General features: G+C 35.6%; 1 protein-coding gene across 1 annotated transcript in view; it reads left to right on the top strand.

The window, feature by feature from the left end:
- Positions 1-19959, top strand: part of LOC105989795 (uncharacterized protein KIAA0825-like) — a 185734-nt gene that overhangs the window by 131772 nt on the left and 34003 nt on the right. The window lies entirely within an intron of this gene.

Below are 19959 nucleotides of genomic sequence, written 5' to 3'. Positions count from 1 at the left end.
AAATAATGACAATGACATAGTAAAATTATCAAATCATCCTGGCAAAACCTGTGTACATGTAAGAAAACATCTTAAAAGAGGAGCAATAGAAATACTTTACAAATGGAGTATTTACAAAATAACTGTTAGCTTGCCAATGAAAATTGTGGCTTAGATATGTGGTCATAATGGTTTTCTTAATCAGAATTAACATCATCCACCCACTATGGGCCAACTTGAACAATGCAGAACTTCCACACGAAAGGCAGAGATGCCCCAACTATAGACTTTTACCTGGCAGTGCTCTAGAGAGCACCAAATCCATGTACCATGCACTTCATTGGTGCTCAGGCTGTGCCTCAGAGTTGTTTGGAGAAGTAAGACTTGGAGTTGATGAAGGAGAGAACTCTGCTGAAACTCTAGTTTCATGATATATACAAAACATTATAGGCCTGTCTGGAAATAAAGAGTAGATGATATGTTTTTTCCCCTGCTATTTGAAATGTTTGAAGTTCATTTAGAACTGTATTATAGTCTACTATTTTTTTCTTCAGCTGTGAATTATTGCTTCTAATACAGTAAATGATAGTCTAAAGGCAAGACATCCTTCAAAACTTAAAGCATTTGCAATTATGTAAGAATCCACTTCTAAGGAAATTTGTGTTTTAACCAGAATTGTATATTGTTATTTTCATTTAAATTAATAATAGATATATTTTAATTAGATAGTAATCATTAAAGTCTCTATCCCTGAAAGATATATAGGAGTGAGTGAAAGACCTCCCATGACGGTAGCCAGCAGTATCAGGTCAAAATGGTTCTCTTGGAAAAAGGTCATGAATTTTTAATAAAAACAGCTAGAATCTCATGTTAATAAGTGCCTTAGATTTTTCAAGAATGGTATGAAAAGTCTTCTGCCACAAACTACCACTTACCACAAGCCACAATGAACCTAATTGATCTCCTTTAGAAAGAAGGAAGACACCTGAGAGGATTTAATCTCTTCTCTCACTTGCCCATTTTTTTTCCAGAATCTTACTCATGAGTTTGGATTGCTATTGAACCAGTAAGGAAATTCTATTCTCATTCTCTTTTCCTTTTTTGGAATTTCCTGAAAATATTTTTTAAATGGATCTTTAAATTTTGGGCCAATATAGTAATCTGAAAATCAGACCACAAGAACACTGAACTTTTACAATGAGAGTTAAATATGCCATTCAGCATCTAAGTAGATGTAGCATTCAACCATGATCTTTGGTGTTAAGCCAAGCTACAGGAGAAGTCTAGAGCAGCTCAGCTAAATAAATGTCCTTACTTCTTTCTCTTCATTTCACTAAAAAACAGCAACATCTTCTTTTTTACCCTCTTCCTTACTAGTATACATGTATTAATCTATCTCCACATTATGGCTATGTATATGAATGAACTTGTGAGTTTTGTCTCAGATCATAATGTTGCAAAGAGAAATGTACTCAAATACATAACAATGAATAAGTTTGAGAAAAGTAAGCCCATTGGATTTGCCTTTTATATTCCATGTGCCTATATATAATAAGCAGACCACTGTGAATTTAACTATTTTGAGATACTAGGAGTAAACCAGGCCTCCTTCAACACACACACACAAAATGGAGATGGGAAAGGTTCCGTGGGTTTTCAGGAACTTATATTTGACTATAGATTTCCTTAAAAAAATAAGAATAACTTTATAGCTATGTCAGGTCAGTCATTGAGACAACCAAGAGTGTTAAAGCTTAAAGGAGTATTTTGAAAAGTTGAAAGCATAAAACATTTTTTAAAAATAGTAACATCAGTGTTTGTTCTGGTCAAGTAAGGAAATAGTAAAGCTCATTAAGGATTTGTTGTGAAATCAAGCCCTCAGACCACAAAGCTTATGGAAATTCAAGGTCTAAATTAATAATGAGGGTTAGAACAAGAATCAGGCCAGGCCAGACCAGGAAGTGGGCCCATAGGTCTGGAAAGCCAAGTGAGAAAACGAGCTAAAAAAGAGTCCATCCGAAGATAAAGGCAAAAGAAGTGAATAGTTCAATCCATGAAACAGTAAATATGGGGAGACCAGCAATATTTCTATCTGAGACAATGCTGACCTTTGTTTCCCAGGCTGGTCCTGTGCTGATTCCAAAAGCAGAACAAACCTTTATGTAGCTGCCTGAGTCTTGGCAGAAATATGTCCTTTATTCATTGTGTGGCCTCTTCTATAAAATATTTTCCTTCAATTCATGATGCTCTAAGTAGGTTGCCCTTCTCCATGTTCTTTGGGTTCTTTAATTCTTTCCCATTTTTATGGTCTTAGAACTTGTCGTTTACTTAGCAATTCACATCATCTTCACCATCTACATCAGGGGCTAAAAAAAAGTGGTATTTTCTTCTTATCTAAAATGATTCTCCTAGTCACTCTATTTTATACTCTACTTTGAGCTCTACTGAGTTAAGAAACTCAGTTCTTAAGCTCAAGAACTCATAGATTATATGAGGTTGCTACATAGATATCTGTAATACTGCAGTTAACTCAGGGGTATGGCTTAAGGACTACAGTGCTTAATAAGCATAAAACCTCCAGTTCAAACTCAAATTTTATCAAAGAAAAAAGTATCCAACCTAGCCTATGTAAATTAATTAAGTGATTTTTTTTTTTGTCCTGTTCCTGGGGATTGAACTCACGGCCTGGACACTGTCTCTGAGCTTTATTGCTCAAGTTTGGCACTCTACCACTTGAACCGCAGCTCTACTTCTGGCTGCTTGGTGGTTGATTGGAGAAAAAAGTCTTACAGACTTTCCTGCCTGGTATGGCTTCAAACAGTAATCCTCAGATCTCAGCCTACTGAGTAGTTAGGATCACAGTCATGAGCTGCTGACATCCCACTTGATTTTGAGCCATTAGAAGACACATATAGTGGCCAAGACTTTAGTAAGAGACTCTGAATACATATTAATGATATATGTGTTTCAATTTAGAATGTTTGCCATTGTAGAAAATAAAAACTCCTTAGAGGTTCAGAAAATCAACATATATATCAGCTCTACAGTTTTACCTTTAATGCTCTATAAGAATAAATACAGAGATTGTACATTGATCTTTTGGAGTAATAAAAGTACTTTTCATAGTTTCTGGTTGTTCATTCCTAGCCTTCATTCTCACTCACTTCAAAATAAATCGAGGCTAGCAAATGAGATGGTGATTGCATTTTCAGGAGAGGAACCAAAGAAACATTCTATTCCTTCATTCATGGCGGATCTCCAGATTGCCATTTTGATATTGTTTTCCTTGTCACTGAAACAAATTTATGGTGCTTCTTTTTTTCTTTATTTATTCCAGATTAATTCCCAAGAATTGTGGTATTGAAAATAATCTGTGAATACAGTGTAATGCTATGCTATTTTAACCATCTAAATATACTGCATATGAGTTTGGCTTCAAGTTGAGCAAACACAATTAAATATGATGGCAGGAACAGCAGAAGGGGTGGTGGTGGCAGATTTCTGGCTATCACATTGGGACTTTTCCAGGTGGACAATAACCATGCATCTGAGAGGAAACAGAGATTAGAAAACACATTGGAAAAGAGCCATTGATCTGTGGAGTTGATTGTTTGCTTTTAATAATAATTATTATTCAAGTGCCTTTCCCCTATATCAGATGATAATGTAACCCTGTGTTGTGCAGAAAGTAGAAAATATTGTCTCTGGCCTCAAACTGCACTCACTGACTCTCCAGTGACCATTCTCAGCCTGTGTTTCCATTAGCACAATGTTTATGGTTGCTTGTAGCTGTAAATTCCTGGAGCAGCAGCAGGCTTCCTGGTGATGGAAGGGTGGGTTTAAGCAAAAGGGGAGGCTTTATTTTATGAGTGCACACCTCACAGCCATTACATGCATTACATATGTCATCACATTCAAATTTGGTTGTTCTTTATTTTATTTCATGCTCCACTTCCCTAAAGAAACATTTCCACTTCCACTCAAAGGCTGAGAGTGATTCCCTACCAGTATAGGATGCATGCCCATCCCTAAGTCCTACAGCAACATGGCTTTGCCTAGAGATGGCTAGATGTATAGTAGTTAGAATACATAAATTTAACCTCAGACCTCTTAGAGCTAAAGGGTTTGGCGTCTGAATCAAACAGACTCATAAATATGTATTTTATTATTCTGGCAGAAAACTTGGGGTATGTCTGTGATCCTTTGTAGTGTGTGAAATGTTTTCCCATGAAGCTCCTTTGACCCTCACTACAACCATGCAATGAAAGACAGGTATGAGCAAGGTTGGAAAATATGAAACTACATGCTCCAGATCACAGGTACTAAGTCTGTGCAACTGGTAGTCAAAAGGAAGACTCTGGCTCTGTATCTAGTGTTTCATCTACTATGCCATACTAATAGCTGTCATAATTCTGATGACAATGAAGATAACAGCGATAATACTTTGGCACATGCCTGGCATAATTTACATGAAATATATAGAGATATTCAACCATAATCCTACAGTAACCTTGTAAAGTACATGTATAGTATTATTCTTTCTGCTAAAGGAACAATGGCTCAGAGAGCAGAGCTCTGAGTGAAAGTGCTCAGATTCTGGTTCAATTCTGGCTACTAACCATTTCTCTGCAATGCCTCTATAGGGCTTTGCTTGCTTCACTCACTCAACCAACACTTTGGAGCACCTCCTATATTGAAGCTATGTATCCCAAATGAAATTAGTATTTACTATATGTTATGCTGTATGTTGGGCAACCAAGGGACCACATATCTGATGACCATATTAGTTTGTGTAACTCTATGATGTTTGCGTAGTGACAACACATTTATCAGAACATGTTCCCAATATGGAATAACACATGAGTTCTTTAACACTAGTCCATAGTTTTCCATCCATTTGAATTTTCACTGTTTGCTTCCCTATTCTGACATGTACATCTCTCTCAGCAACTAGCTTGCCACTACCTACTTTAACAGGCAGTGACTCTCTCAGACTTCTTTCCTCAATTTCAATTTTGCTTCTGTCATATCCAATCATTTGGAGAAAGAGAGCTCTCTTCTATTAAAAAACCTGAGAGTGTCAGTGGTTACTGAGGTCGGAGAGCTCTTCAGTTTGGACTTGCACTTATACAAGAGAGAACCATCTTGAGGCAGCAGAGTGACAGGAACAGGACCTTTAAGACAGTGTGATCACCCAGGTGAATAACCAAAAGGAGCATGGCTGTGTTAGAGACTGTGGCTAGGGACTGAGGGAGTGATAACCCATTACAGAAAGAATACTTACTAGGCAAACACTATACCACTTCAGTTCCTTTTTCTTTCTGCTTCTGCTCCTCTTTTTTGCCAACTCTCCCATAACCTGCCCTAATCCTCCCCCTCCTCCTGTATCCTCTTCTTACCTTTCCTCTTCCCTCCCTTTCCTTTTCTTCCCTTCCCCTTCCCTCCTACTTCTGCCTCCCATGTAACTGGGATTATAATTGTTGCCAACACTTCTAGTTGGTCTTTTTAGATGAGATTTATTAACACTTTTGCCTAGACTAGCCTCCAATTACTATCCTCCCACGTAGTTGAGATTACAGGCTTGAGCCACCACACCTGGTTTAGAAAAAACAAAACAAAACAAACACCATTTTGTATTACCAAAAAGTAGATGTGGTATAAAAATGTGGTTCAAGGGTTCTCAAGCTAGAGAGACGCTGTGCTTCCTATTCATCAGACTATGTCCCTTGCGTTTATTCTAGCTGCAAAGAACTTCACACACTTCACAATGTTGTTACAAATGCCATAGACGATGTACAAGCATGAGATCTGGGCCATTAGTCAGCTATGTTACCTGCAGGGAAGAGATTCCCTAGTAGAAAGAGAGACCAATTCTCTTATATTTGAAGAGATTTTGTGAATACGTATTATTTAAGGTAACAGATACAATTAAATAAAAATACCTATATTTCTTTGATAAGAAAGCAATCTAAATAAATACCTTAAATACTATTGGTAGAAATGTAGAATTGGCAGTATTTTGAAAAAGAAGTTGTAATATTTTTCTTAAATACAGGCATGGGAGAATTTTATGCTTGTCTAAATGAACCAAAATTCACTTTGCAATGAATTTCTTCTACCTAATTATTCATTAACATGGATTCTTGTCATAAATCAAAGCTATTTAAAACATGCTTGGGTAGAACACATTCTTTGTTTCAGTGACAATTCTTTAAGCATTTCCCGTGTCAAATACTTTTCAGATCCCAAAGTCACTGTTTCCTACAAAATGTTTTAGCATAGGTTCCATTATGAGCAGGTCTACTGGTGTAGACCGCAAATGAAGAGTATTGACAGCTTTAGGGATTATTGGTCATCATTAAAGATGTTTATTATGTTGCTGTGTCAACACAAGATGAGGAAATGTTCTTTCAAAGTATTTTTACTGTGGCATAATTATGAGAGAAATTTAATGTCTGCAACTAAATTGGAGCCACAACTAATAATAATGTTCATGTTATTATGTATAACATAGTATTATTAATATTTTGCAAGTAATTATGTATAACAGTGTTATTAATTTTCAGATATGCCATAGTACTTTTGTACCTATAGTGCTTTCTTGTACTATAAGCGAAATTCACAGGATGTACTTTAGGGATGGAGCTCTAAAGGTGACCTTGTTTTTCCAAAATTTGAGATCTTTAAGTTTTATAATTTAAATATTTTAAGATCCAGACTATTCATATTAATATTGAAATCTATTTTACAGTAAAATATTATCTATCTTGTTATGTAGTTTCAAATGATACAAAAAGATATGAAATATAAATGATTCTCCTCTAGCCCTTCATACATCTCCTGCCCTAGTTGTAACTACGCAAAGCATTTCTGCTTTTATTTAATTTGGTTAAGTTTAAGGAGATGGTACATTACTATTTTTTATTAATTTGTCTACCTAAAATTATATCATTGATTTCATGCAGGGGGAGAAAACAATTTAACTTGTACTACCAACATTTTCTCCTCTTTTGAAAACCTTCAATAATAATATTAACTTCAGTTCCGTTCCAAGTCACCTTTATGTGATATGATAAAACCAAGACAACATACTGTTTCTTTCAGAGACAGGATTACTCATCATTTCCTAGCAGGACTAAGGGTTCCTTCAACTGAGAGACTGAGTGGAGGCTACAGCTGGGAAGACTTCAGCTAAAGTAAAATGACTCACTAATTAGAAGTTAAACACTTGCCTGCATTTTGGAGTGATGGTTTCTTCACTGCATTTCACTTTTAAATCACTTCTATTTGCATCATATAGGCACAGTGAATGAATGTTAAGCTGCTTAGGATCACATTAGAAAATGAACTGACTGATGGGGGGAGGGGAGGGGGAGAAAGGGACCGTGCCCTATTTAGACCTATGAATAGAGTATTAAGTTAGTTATAGATTGTTTCATATTCTCTCTGAAGGCTCTCAGGCGTGTGTAAGCAATTGCAGAGCCTGTGTAATTCATGGATCAAATGGCTTTGTAGTTTATCACTAAAATGCTATTTGCCTTAATTTTATAGGGCTTCAATGAGAAGTTCTGCATGGGGCACTCATTGTATGATTGATGGCTCTTCCACTAAGATGTGCTAGTTTAACAGTGGCCTTGGAGAGGTGTACCTGATCTTGCTCTTCATCACTACATGCTCTTGCAGCCTGTTCTGGAATTGCACAGGCTGTTCTTTAGGGCTCAAGTATGTCTCTTACTCATATCAGTAACCTGATAGAATTAGAAGATCCTGGGACACTTCCACCTTGTATGTTTATGTCTGCTGCTTTGAACTGGCTTATGTGGGATAAACTTAAACTGAACTTACTGGTTCCCAGGGGTTTCTGAAGAACAAACCAAGTGAAATTGTTTCCTAATTAATTGTCTATTTTTAACTTTTAGCCCACAATGTAACAAGCATTTTAGGATGAAATTTGACTTCAGCCAAATGGTGTATACTTCTACATGTCTTTTTTATGACAACTCTGAAAATGTGCATTATATGTGTGATTTTAATGCATTTCTTAGAAATAATGTTGCTACAAGGAAGAATATTTGCTTCCTCTCACACACATTTTATTTAATAATTTTACTTCTCTACAAGCAAAACAGCACACAATTTGAAAATGAAATTTCCTCAAAGTATTCAGTTTGCTAATATGGTTTTCATTTTCTTCATTATGCTATGGTGGAATGTTGCCATACTCTGAAATGTGCAGTTTATCTCCTCAGAGGCAGCAGATGGTGTGATGAATCTGTCTTTTGGTATAGTATTTACCACTAGAGATGGTATCTAGGACTGTGTGAGACCGAAGCCTTGCCCTCAGAGAATATTGACTATCTTGTCTTAATGACACTATATTTATTATTTTTAAATATTAAAAAAGGAAAAATTTAGAGGTCCTTGTACTTCTTAAAAACATCTTTTTTCTTAGTTTATATAGGAAAATATAGACACTATTTTATTATGTATTACTTAGTTTTATGTTACTATAACAAAATAACTGAGAAAATCAACCTAAAAAAAAGAAAGGTTTGTTTTGGCTCATAGTTTAATGGTTTCCATCCACAGTCAGTTGGGCCTTTTGCTTTGAGACCTGTACCAGGTCAGTATATCATGATAGCAGCATGTGGCAGAGAAGAATATTCACCTCATCACTAGGAACACACAAAAAAAGCTAGTGAGACCAGAGTCTATAATTCCCTATGAGATGACAGCCCCTAATGACCTAACAGAGGCTGCCTAAGAATAAGGTAGTTAGGACTCTCTGGAAATACATAGCTTCGTATGTAAAGGAGAGTTCGAACTTCTTGATTATACAAAGAAAATATTTGCTAACAGACAATAGTATTGTGTAATCTACAAAATATATTGTGCTGAGGGGAGGTTGGGTCAAGGGGAGGCAGGCAGACCAATGAAGAGAGAAAGGTGGGGAGAACACAGGCATAACATTCAATGCAAATCCTACAAAGTGAAGAGTATCGAGGGAAAAGATGGGGTTAGGAGGGATGGGTGAGAATGTTGAAAGGGATGACATTGATTAAGAAGCACTGTATTCATAAACTGGTTTGTTAGATGGTAACTTTTTTTCTTTTTATTTTTGTGGACGTGGGGCTTGAACTCTGGCCCTGGGCACTGTCCCTCAGCTCTTCAGCTCAAAGAAAGCATTCTATCACTTGAGCCACAGCACCACCACTTCCCAGATGACAACTCTTTTTTATAGCTACTTAAAGATAATAAAATAAAAATTTTAAGTGGGCAAAAAGGAACACCTCCATCACATTATTGTGTCCAGCATGACTTTGAATAAATACACTCATTTACAATCCATCAGATACTCACTGGGTACAGCAGGTAAAGAGATAGGTCAAATACAGGCCAGGCTGTCCATTAACTCAGAGGGTAGCAAAGCACAGTGGGTTATTCTTAATGGAGGCTCATGCAAGTTTCCATAAAATTACAATGAAAGAGCACAAAGGAGAGAAAGGAGATCCAAGCCTAGAGTTTCTGACTTTTGGTCCAAGATATGAACAACAACAATAGATTTAAGTATTCCAAAGAAGATCCACAATTTTATTTATTGGTCTGTACTATAGGATTAAGTGTTCTATTCTTTTTGGTAAGTAAAATAACCATAAAGATATCCTGTAGGCTTAGGACACTGAAATAATATAGGAAGAGTATTTAAAAAAACTCACAAGCCTCTTTCTGATCAATTAGATCAGAATCTCTGGGTGAAGCTTCAATCGTTATTTTTAATTTATTTTCATGTCATTCATTTTTTTCAGTCATTTGTAGAGTTTAGGCCTAAAATGATGATGTTGACGATGGTGGTGGTGATGGTGGTGATGATGTTGACGACTAAGCCGACAACAGTGAGGATAATAGAATGAGTATGTAAAGGAGAGACAGTCAGGGAGAAAAGGAAGTAAGAAAAAGGAAAAGAGGAGAGGATACTGTGGGACTAACATGTATGTTAGGTGTACATGTGTATATAAAGTGTATATATGTGTATCTATGTATATCTTGTAGTGAAACCCATCAAACATTGAAAATGGGGGGACAAGGGAGGGAGAAGTATAAATATAATGATAAACTTGTTCAAAGTACACTATATTCAGTTATAAATTATCAATGACATCATCCCATATTACTTATGCTAATGAAAACATTAAGTCATGATATAACACTGAATATTTGTTGAAATCATAGAATACTTTATGAATGCTTGAGCAACCATTGTTAACACTATCCAGTAAAGCTCTTAAAGGAATCAATTTTTTTTCAGCCAAAAATTAACCCTTCCAACTATTTTCAAATAAAAGAATTACAAATTGAGTTTAATAGATAATACAATCTTATTGATTCTAGAGTTCTTACTGTAGCCTCAAGAAGGAAATTGGGTAGCAATGATTATGATGATATTTAAGAAGTATCATAAGACTAAGCCATGATAAAATAAAGGCAAATATTTATTTTTACAGTGTTGGTATATGTATTGGAATATTATTGTTATTCAATCAATTTCAATTATCAATGAATGGAAACTTGTTAATAGAGGAATGGAAACTTGGTAATAGAGAGCTGAATAATTAGATCACAATGCCATATAAGGCTGACCCAGGTTGGTCTTGAACTGTGATGCTCCTGTCTTGGTGGCGGAGATCTGAATAATTGCATCACCGTACCATACAAGTGGTCTAGTCACTGGTAGCATGAGTACTGATACAGTACAGTATCTTTACAATAAAAAATATACAAAAAAAGATTTCTTAGTCTAATGGCTTAGAAGATGAAAACTGCTAGAATAGAATAGTTATTTTCTACTCATTTATTGATAGCACTTAGAGTATTGTGATTCTGTCTGCCATTTAAATATAGTTTATACTGTATATGTAGCTACCTGAGTTTCAAATCTAAAATAAAGAGTAAAAGGTATTTATATTTAAAATGAATTTTAGGGCTTCAGGTATTGTAGCTTGTGCTGGCAATCTCAGCTATGTGTGAAACAAAGATGGAAGTTCAAAAACTAAAACAAAAGCAAAAAGTGGGGGAGGTGTGTATAGGATTTACAGCCAGCTGTGGTGGCTCACATCTGTAAGCCTAGCTACTTGGGAGACAGAGACAGTATACTCATGAAACCCTATTTGAAAAATAACTTATGCAAGAAAAAAAAGAAAAGAAAAGAAAAATGGCAACAAAGGAAAAAAACCTCTGGCTTCTATTTCCTAGACTTCATTTTGGTAAATATTATTTTATATGATCACATGCAGTATTGCACCTTTTTATTCCTCTCCTATGAATATCCTCCTTTGGTTTAATGGTCTGTGAATGCTTAGAGACCTGTATAATTCATCATGTCCTGGTGTATTTTTTTTAACCAGTGTGTTTACTTGTAGATTTGTAGGCACATTCTAACTATCTCACATGAGGGAAACCATGTACCCTATGTTTCTTTGGGTCGAGCTTACTATGCTGAATATAATTTTTTTTCAAGTCTTTCCATTTCCTTACAAATAGTATGGTATCATTCTTTGTGATGGATGTTTGTTTATCTGTCTTTGGGAGAATAAGGGGGCACAGAAATGGAGGGACAAGGGGTGAACAAATGTAGCAATGCTACTTAATAAACGCTAAGTTGAAAATATACTCTACCTGATATATGTATCTGTAACCCCTCTGAACATCACCTTTATAATAACAATAAAAATGTTAAAAAAAAAGGGGGGGCTGGGAAGGTGGCTCAGTGGTAGAGCGCTTGCCTTGCATGCATGAGGCCCTGGGTTCGATTCCTCAGCATCACATAAACAGAAAGAACAAAAAAGCCAGAAGTGACACTGTGGCTTAAATGGTAGAGCGCTAGCCTTGAGCTGAAGAGCTGAGGGACAGTGCCCAGGCCCAGAGTTCAGGCCCCATGACTAGCCCCCCCAAAAAAAAATGTTTAAAAAAAAACAATGCAAAATAGGCAACAGGTATGGCTCAAACACAGGCCCTGAGTTAAAACTTCAGTACTATTAAAAGAAAGAAATAGAGGAAAAGAGAGGGGGGGAGAGAAAGGAAGAACAAAAGGAAGGAAGGAAGGAAGGAAGGAAGGAAGGAAGGAAGGAAGGAACAAGCAATCAGAAAAGGGGCTAGCTGTTGTAGTGGATGAATATAATCCTAGCTATGTGGAAATTATCATCTGAGGCTTTTGCCCTGGTAAAAAATATATGAATCTTTATTTGCAAAAATACAGTAGCAAAAATGATTTGGGTTAGAGATAAAGTGGTAAGTTGCTTGCCTAGAATGTGCAAGGCTCCAAGTTTAAAACTAAGAACTGCCAAAATAAATGAAATATAATGAATTTCAGTATGTATTTGATTATTATTGGTGTTAGAAATACAAAAATGCTTCGACAGTAAAACTATAGTGCAGATCCTTGAAGGGAAACAGATTCCTATCGTCTCAAGCTTCATTTCCCCCTACCGTGGCCTGTCCTAGACTGTACTTCAGCTTTAAACTCTGGTTTAGTCTCTTCTCTTTGTCCCCTCTTACTTTCTTCTCTAGTTCACACTTTAAGAAGAAGGGAGTTAAATGTATATTTTCAAAAGCTTTTAAATTTCTAGAGCAAGATTGGAGAAAGTCAGTCGCACTGCTTTCTTGAGCTTGAGAGAACTTTCTAAGAATGTCAGCCACACTTTCTGTGGACCATGTGAAGGTAAGCAATGTGAAAAATTAAGCTGAAAAATTTCCCCAATTAGATCAATCATTTATAGATACTAAAAGCTAAATGACTGTCTCATCATGAATTAGAACCATCCTACTTCTGAAAACATATACTGCATATAGCAAAAGAGCAGTAGCGTAGAAGTTCTCCTAAAGCACAGAGAATTCAGTTACTACTCTAAAAGTTGACACTATGAAGTATGTCATTGAGGAAGCTTTTTTTCATTTTATTCTTTGAATTGCCAGGTCATGAAAAAACTACCTTCATGTTACTTGAATATATCTTGTGTCTAGTTTTACATGCTTTTTGACTTGTCTAGAAAATGACATATTGAGGTTTTCATTAGCTTTAACCAGGTGTGATTTTCTTATGGAAGATACACGGGCAGGACTGCAGTTTAAGACGAAGAAACCAGTGAAGCTCAGAAAGGCCACAGCCCTCCTTCAGATGGTAGCAATGAGCTGAAGGACTCATTAATCAACCACAGAGTCACAGGTGTGATGGCTTGCCTACAAGCTGCCTGCGACAGACTGTGAAAGTCACATCGACAGGCTAAATTGTCAAACTAGACCCATCCATAAACATTTTCACACAGCAAAATTCCAACTCTTTTGTTTTTTCAGATGTGATTTGGAAATGTTAAATTTCTTCCAAACCATCTTCGAAGTGTTATTTTGTCATAAACTTCAAATTTTTGAAAAAGAATCAGATTTAGCATTCTTTTCTTCCATAAATTTTTATTGCTGTCTTTCTTTTATTATTTTTCCTAATGGTTATTTATTCTTTTACTTTAGAAATCCATCCTACATTATGTGAAAAGTGGGAAGATGGATTTGCCTGTATCAAAGTCTTACTAAGAGGGAAATTCATTTTTAACATGTGTGTGTTACCTTAACATGTTCTGCTCAGAAGGCTTTCATTCATAAGAAAATGTCTGTAGATTTAATAGAAAAAAAGCAGATTGTAAACTGTCTTTTAAATTTTTTTAAAACTAAAATTACCAACTTCAATTGAGGTACATGTATTTGGAGCCTTTAAAACAAAGTTCTTTTGAACTTTTCAAGGAATCAAAATTTTATTCTAATGTAGTTTACAAAGAAATGGTGCATTACGGAAGTGGTGCTGTGGCTCAAGTGGTAGAGCACTTGCCTTGAGCTTAAGAGCTGAGGGACAGCACCCAGGCCCAGAGTTTAAGACCATGACAAAAAAAAAGGCACATTACTAAAACATCCAATAAAGTTCCATTTTGATATGTGGTTTTGCCTGGAGTTTTACAATAAAATTGCAGCTAGGCAGTTTTCAAATTAATATGTAATTTATGTTCCTGCAAGGTTTTTTCATGAAATCCAGTAAAATACTTGTGATAGTCTCAAACAAATCATATCTTTTCATATGTACTTGATGTAAATTCTTTACAATGGGAGTTCTCATAGGTAAACCATATCCAAACCCTATTTAGTTGTTTAGCCATTTTAAGCAATATCAAGCAAAAGAAACATCTACTTCTTTTAATGGAGTTAAAGAACCTCAATAAAATTGTTTGAGGTAAAGCTTGATCTCCTAAACCCAGCTAACAGAACATTATATAAACAAATACCAATAATACTAGACCAAGACATCTACTCTATATATAGTTAATTCTAAATATATAATACATGTATAGGAAAAGGCAGATTGTTTTTTAAGTGCATCTTTGTTCATTTGCCTTATAAATGTAAGGCATTTTGATGATAAATTCCTAAAGTTTTATTTTGTTCTTTAATATTTTGATATTGAAAAGAACAGAAATATTCTTCAAAAGAACAGAAACATTCTTCAAATTAGCAAGAATTTACAATATCCATCTTGAAGTTCATTACTTGAATTAAATGCTTGCCTTCATAGTTAATTCTGATTACAAAATAAGGTGAGTGAAGTATATTATGTTTTTCTTTTCTAAGTTATTTCTCTTTCCATGGGGAAAAAACTGAATAAGTATTTGGACTAAATAGACTGTGGAATGCAAAAAGGGAAATTGAGTGTACTCTGCCATACTGCCGTTAATGTGGGTTGTGTCTGGTCTCCAAAGCTAAGCAAGGTTTGGCCTAGGTTGTACTGGTATGATAGCTTGTCTGGGAATACCAGGTGCTACAGGGTGGGGTTGGAGGAATGGCTAGAGGTAGAATGCCTGGCTAGCAAGTAGGAGGACCTGAGTTTAAATCCCAGTGCCCCCCCCACACACACACAAAAAATTGAAATCATCCTTAAGGGGTGCGCATACTGTACCTCAAATTATTGTCCATTTTTGTCTTACCAAAGTACTGCTAAATTAGAAGCAGTAAATGAAGGAGCCTTGACATCCATCCCAGGGGACCACACAGAGGCAGGAAGACACAGGAGAAAGATTATTTCAAGGTTTATCAGAGAAGCCATATATAACCCCTGGAGAGAGATCACATGACACCCTCCACTATCTAGGTAGCAGCAGGGTCTGGGGCAGGAAGTGAGGTAGATGGGAGCTCAGGTGGGTTTGGGCAGAGAGAGGGAGGGGCCAGCTGTATGGCAGGAACTCCAGGGTTGAGAGGAGGAAGCTCAGGTCTGGGTGGAGCTGAGGACCAAAGGTGGGCATAATGCTTACAGTAAATTTCATTCAACATGCTGAATTATGGCTCTATATTGACCTCAAATTGATATGACAGGATTACTTTCAAGGAATTGGACCAAGGAGATCTTTGTAACTGAAAATTAATAAGAACGTAATTTGTAGCCTATTTTATGGTAACTGAATTGCACAAACCAGTATCTTCACAATCTTGGTTATTGGTTTGTTTCCTAAGAAGTTTTGGGAGGAAAGCATCAGACTGTTTTTCTCTGCCATGAAAATGAAGTCCTGCACAGAGGAAGTCCTCAGTAATCACTTGTGTTGACTATGGAGACTTAGCAGGGTGCCAGGGGTTTAAGCCTGTAATCCTAGTTACTCCAGAAATCTGAGGATCACACTTTGAAGCCAGCCTGGGTAGCAAAATCTATGAGCTGGAAGTGGAGATGTAGCTCAAGTGGTACTGTACCAGCTTTGAGAATATCACACAAGACCTGAGGAAAGAGTGAGAGAGAGAGAGAGAGAGAGAGGAAGGAAGGAAGGAAGGAAGGAAGGAAGGAAGGAAGGAAGGAAGGAAGGAAGGAAGGAAGGAAGGAAAGAAAGGAAGAAGGAAAGAAAGAGGAAGGAAGGAAGAAGGAAAGAAGGAACGAAGGAAGGAAGGAAAGGAAGAAAGAGGAGACTCAACAGTGGTACATGATTTCAACAGAAAAGGAATGACTTAATTCCAAAATTTGTATCTATAGTCTTTATTTAATAAGTTTGATGGAGAAAAACAACCGATTTGATGTAAAATCGTGGAAACAAATAGTACTATATAATAAAGGATAAATTTATAATAAAATGTTTGACATTTCCATTTATTTATTCTATTCCCATGTTACTTTCAAAACATTGGTTTCAAGAGTCCTGTGACTGCTCCTTCACCACTTTGCTGCCTATATACTGCCCCCCAAAATAATAATGTTTAGTGACTGTTGTTTTTTGTTAGCAATGCCTACAAGAAATAGCTGTCACTTCACAGTTTCAGATAAAATATGTAAATATATTAACATTAGTTGTCATTGAAATAATTGATAAATATACCTTGAAGTAAATTAGCCAATTTTTGTTTATATTGTTAATAGCTAATAACTTTATGTTTTAATTGTGATTATATACTCTCCCTCAATAATATGGAAATGCTCCCTTTAATTGTCACAATAAAATCCTAAGCAATGTATTTAAATACATCTACACTCCTACCTGTAAAGTGTTAATGAAATTAATGATAAAAAGGTATAATGATTTCTACTGGGATAATTACATGGGCAGTTTAACAGTAGATTTGGGTAAAACTAGAAGCATTTGTATGATATAGAGTTAAAGCCCCATAAATGGCACATAGAATATCAAAGACTCTCTCATTGTCTTTTGGATACAAAGGGAGTCTTTATAATGTTAAGTGAAAGTAATTTTGGAAAGGTAAATTTTAACCTATCATTGTTCAAATAAATAGCTCTTTAAAAATATTTCACTAATTGTTTTTCATTACTTCATTGTCTTTTTTAAATATGTAATTTGACATAACTTTAGACTCTTACAGCCAAGTTAATAATCTAGCCTGATTGTTGTTTAAATTGATCAATTAAAATGAGAGAATAAAATGCAACTTCTCTCAAGTAACTGACTTGGGGGCAGTTTTAATTTGACTTGTATTCTGTAGGTGACTTCCATAAAAGAATATTCTAACTAGCGAATGATAACAAACTCAAAAGTGAGAAGAAATTTTTTCTAACAGAAAGAAAGCAGAGCCTATTATGTTTAGAGTACTACTTATTTGATTGGTAATACGCTGTACATTTTTTGGTACAACATTTTAATCCTTAAAGCAACAAAACACTTACCATATTCTCAGTTAGAAAAAAAAGATTCAAAAAAGTAGGGATTATAGTTCAAGGTAGCAATTGGTCCCAATGTCTATGTTTTTCCCACTCAAGAGTGGCAGCAAAATAAAAGTTGTAATGACATATGATGAGGATTATCTCATTTTCTGAAAACATGCATTCAAAGTATTTAATGTTATATTTTTCAAGGTCCTATCTGATAATATAAAACTTGAATGTGTGACAGTACAGGCCCAAAAAACATAGGTCTCATGGTTTGCAATAACTAGTGTATGTCTGAGACAAGCAGAAAGGGTCGGATAAGTTGATATTAGGGAAATGAATCCCAAGATAAGTATTCAAATGTTTTTTTTTCTTTCATGCAATTGTTTCAAACACATTTATAAGATGATTTCTATGTTGTTTTGTATGTCCCTCCCCCATAGTATAACCCCTGCTTTCACTCTATTTGATGTTGGTATAATTGTGGAGGGGAAGGGCAAAAACAAATCGTTTAATTAGGGATACAGGTGGACACATTGCAACAATGAGATGTACAAATCGTTATGTCGAAAAACGAACTTTACAACTTTGGTAGAAGAGGGGAGGATCGGGTGGGGGGGAGTATGGGAAGGGATGGGAAGGGGAAACAAAGAGGAGGAAATAATGCTTGATAAGAAATGTAATCGTTATCTTGCCCATGTAAGTGTAACCCCTCTGTACGGTATTTTCACAATAAAATAAATAAATAAAAATATCATAAAGCAAATATTAATTCAATCACCTCTGATAATCTATACACAGGAATGGAACCTGGCCACCATCTTTTAAATTCCTCCCAACTCTTCAAACACCAAACACCATCCTTTACCTTCTCCTGTCTAATTACCAATCTTTGTTTTCAACACTTCAGTTTTCTTGGGGGGGCGGTCTGGTCATGGGACCTGAACTCTGGGCCTGGGTGATGTCCCTCAGCTCCCAGGGACTCCCAGGGTGCTGTCCCTTAAGCTCAAGGCTAGCACTCTACTGCTTGAGCCACAGCCCCACTTCTGGCTTTTTTTTCTTTTTGCTTTATGTGGTGTTGAGGAATCGAACCCAAGGCCTCATGCATGCAAGGCAAGCGCTCTACCACTGAGCCACCTTCCCAGCCCCAACACTTCAGTTTATTATGGTAAACTATGGTTTAAAAATGTTACCATTTAATCATTTTAAGTGTACAGTTCACTGACATAAAGAACAATCGCAGTTTTGTGAAATAATTTCCCCATTTACCTCTAGAATTGTTTTCAAACTGTAATGTTGTACCTATTAAACAATAGTGCTTCACTCCTCTGTCTTCTCAAACACTTGAAAGAACCCTTCTATTTTCTGTCCCTATGAGTTTGACTATCCGAGGTATCACATATAAGTGCACAATATTCTTCTTGGATGAGTTGAGCTCATTTAACACAATGTCTTCAAAGTATGCTCATGCTGAAATGAAGAATCAGAATGAAGTGTCAGAAGAAAGTGTCCTTTCTTTTAAAGGGCAAGCAATTTTCCTAGTATATGTGTACCACAATTCTTTTGTCCATGTAGGTCAATGTACAACTTGTAGCACTTAGGTTTCTTTTGTCTTTGACTATTGAATAATGTAGCCATGACATGGCCACACATAATGGAGCTACTTCAAATCCTATTTTTATTCCTTAGGGCAGCATATCAAGGGGTAGAATTGCTAGATCATATGCTTAATTTTAAGCAAGATGCCATATTGCTTTCCGAAGAAGTCAACACTATTTTATATTCACATCAGATAAAGTTTTGATTTCTCCATATCCCTGCCAACAATTATTATTTTCTCTGATGTTTATGTAATTTACTTTTTTAAAAACTATAAAATCATACATATTTTCTTTCCATATGTCTTTTTGTATTCATTCATGAAGTTAAGTGTAGTTAGAATAGTAGGGTTTGTTACTGTATAATATTCCATTGTACCTATAAATTTATTATACATTCTATGGTTAAATGTTTGGATTTTTACACTTTTGGAAGGGGGTTGTTACTGGTGTATAAACTCAGGGCTTCTTACCTACAAAAGAAAGTTTCAGAAGATTTTATAAATGGCTTTTTATTATTACTGGGACTTTAACTTAGGGCTTTCCATTGGTTAGGCAAGTTGTCTATTACTTGAGCCATGCCGCAGCACTAGGATATTTTAAGGTTCTTAATTATTAAGAATAATATCTTTGGGAATATTAGTCAATGGGAATCTCAGTGGCTATATGGAAATTTTGTTCTGTACTAAACGTAAAATTGTTGGGCATAGCATATACCTATGTTCAACTTTATATTGGGCCAAATTATTTTCTAAATATTATGTTTCTTCTAGAAATACAGAGGAATTCTTCTTGCTTCATATCTTCACTTACACAAATACGGTTTCTCCATTTTGTTGCATAACAATAATACTGAATATTTTAATATGTATAATTAGTAATATTTGACGCTTTAGTATACTCCTTAAGTGAGTGAAATACCTTTAAAGAATCCTATTTTTCTATTAACTTCTGTATCTTTATTTGTATTAAAAGAAAACAATAAGAAAGATGATAATTGGCTGAGAGGATTGATGGATGGATGGGTTATACAAAAATATATCTTTGACAAATACATTTTCTACTTCTTGGTTACCTCTTATCTTTTTTTTAATTTAAATTTTATTTTATTTGTGAACATGCTGTACAGAGGAGTTACAATTACATGGGCAGGATAATGCGTACATTTCTTACCAAGCATTGCAGCCTCCTCCTTTGTTTACCCTTCACATCCCT

This window comes from Dipodomys ordii, unplaced genomic scaffold, assembly GCF_000151885.1.
Source record: "Dipodomys ordii isolate 6190 unplaced genomic scaffold, Dord_2.0 Scaffold59, whole genome shotgun sequence".
NCBI lineage: Eukaryota > Metazoa > Chordata > Mammalia > Rodentia > Heteromyidae > Dipodomys > Dipodomys ordii.
The sequence above is the reverse complement of the archived record's forward strand: the minus strand, read 5'-3'. Positions and strand labels throughout refer to the sequence as shown.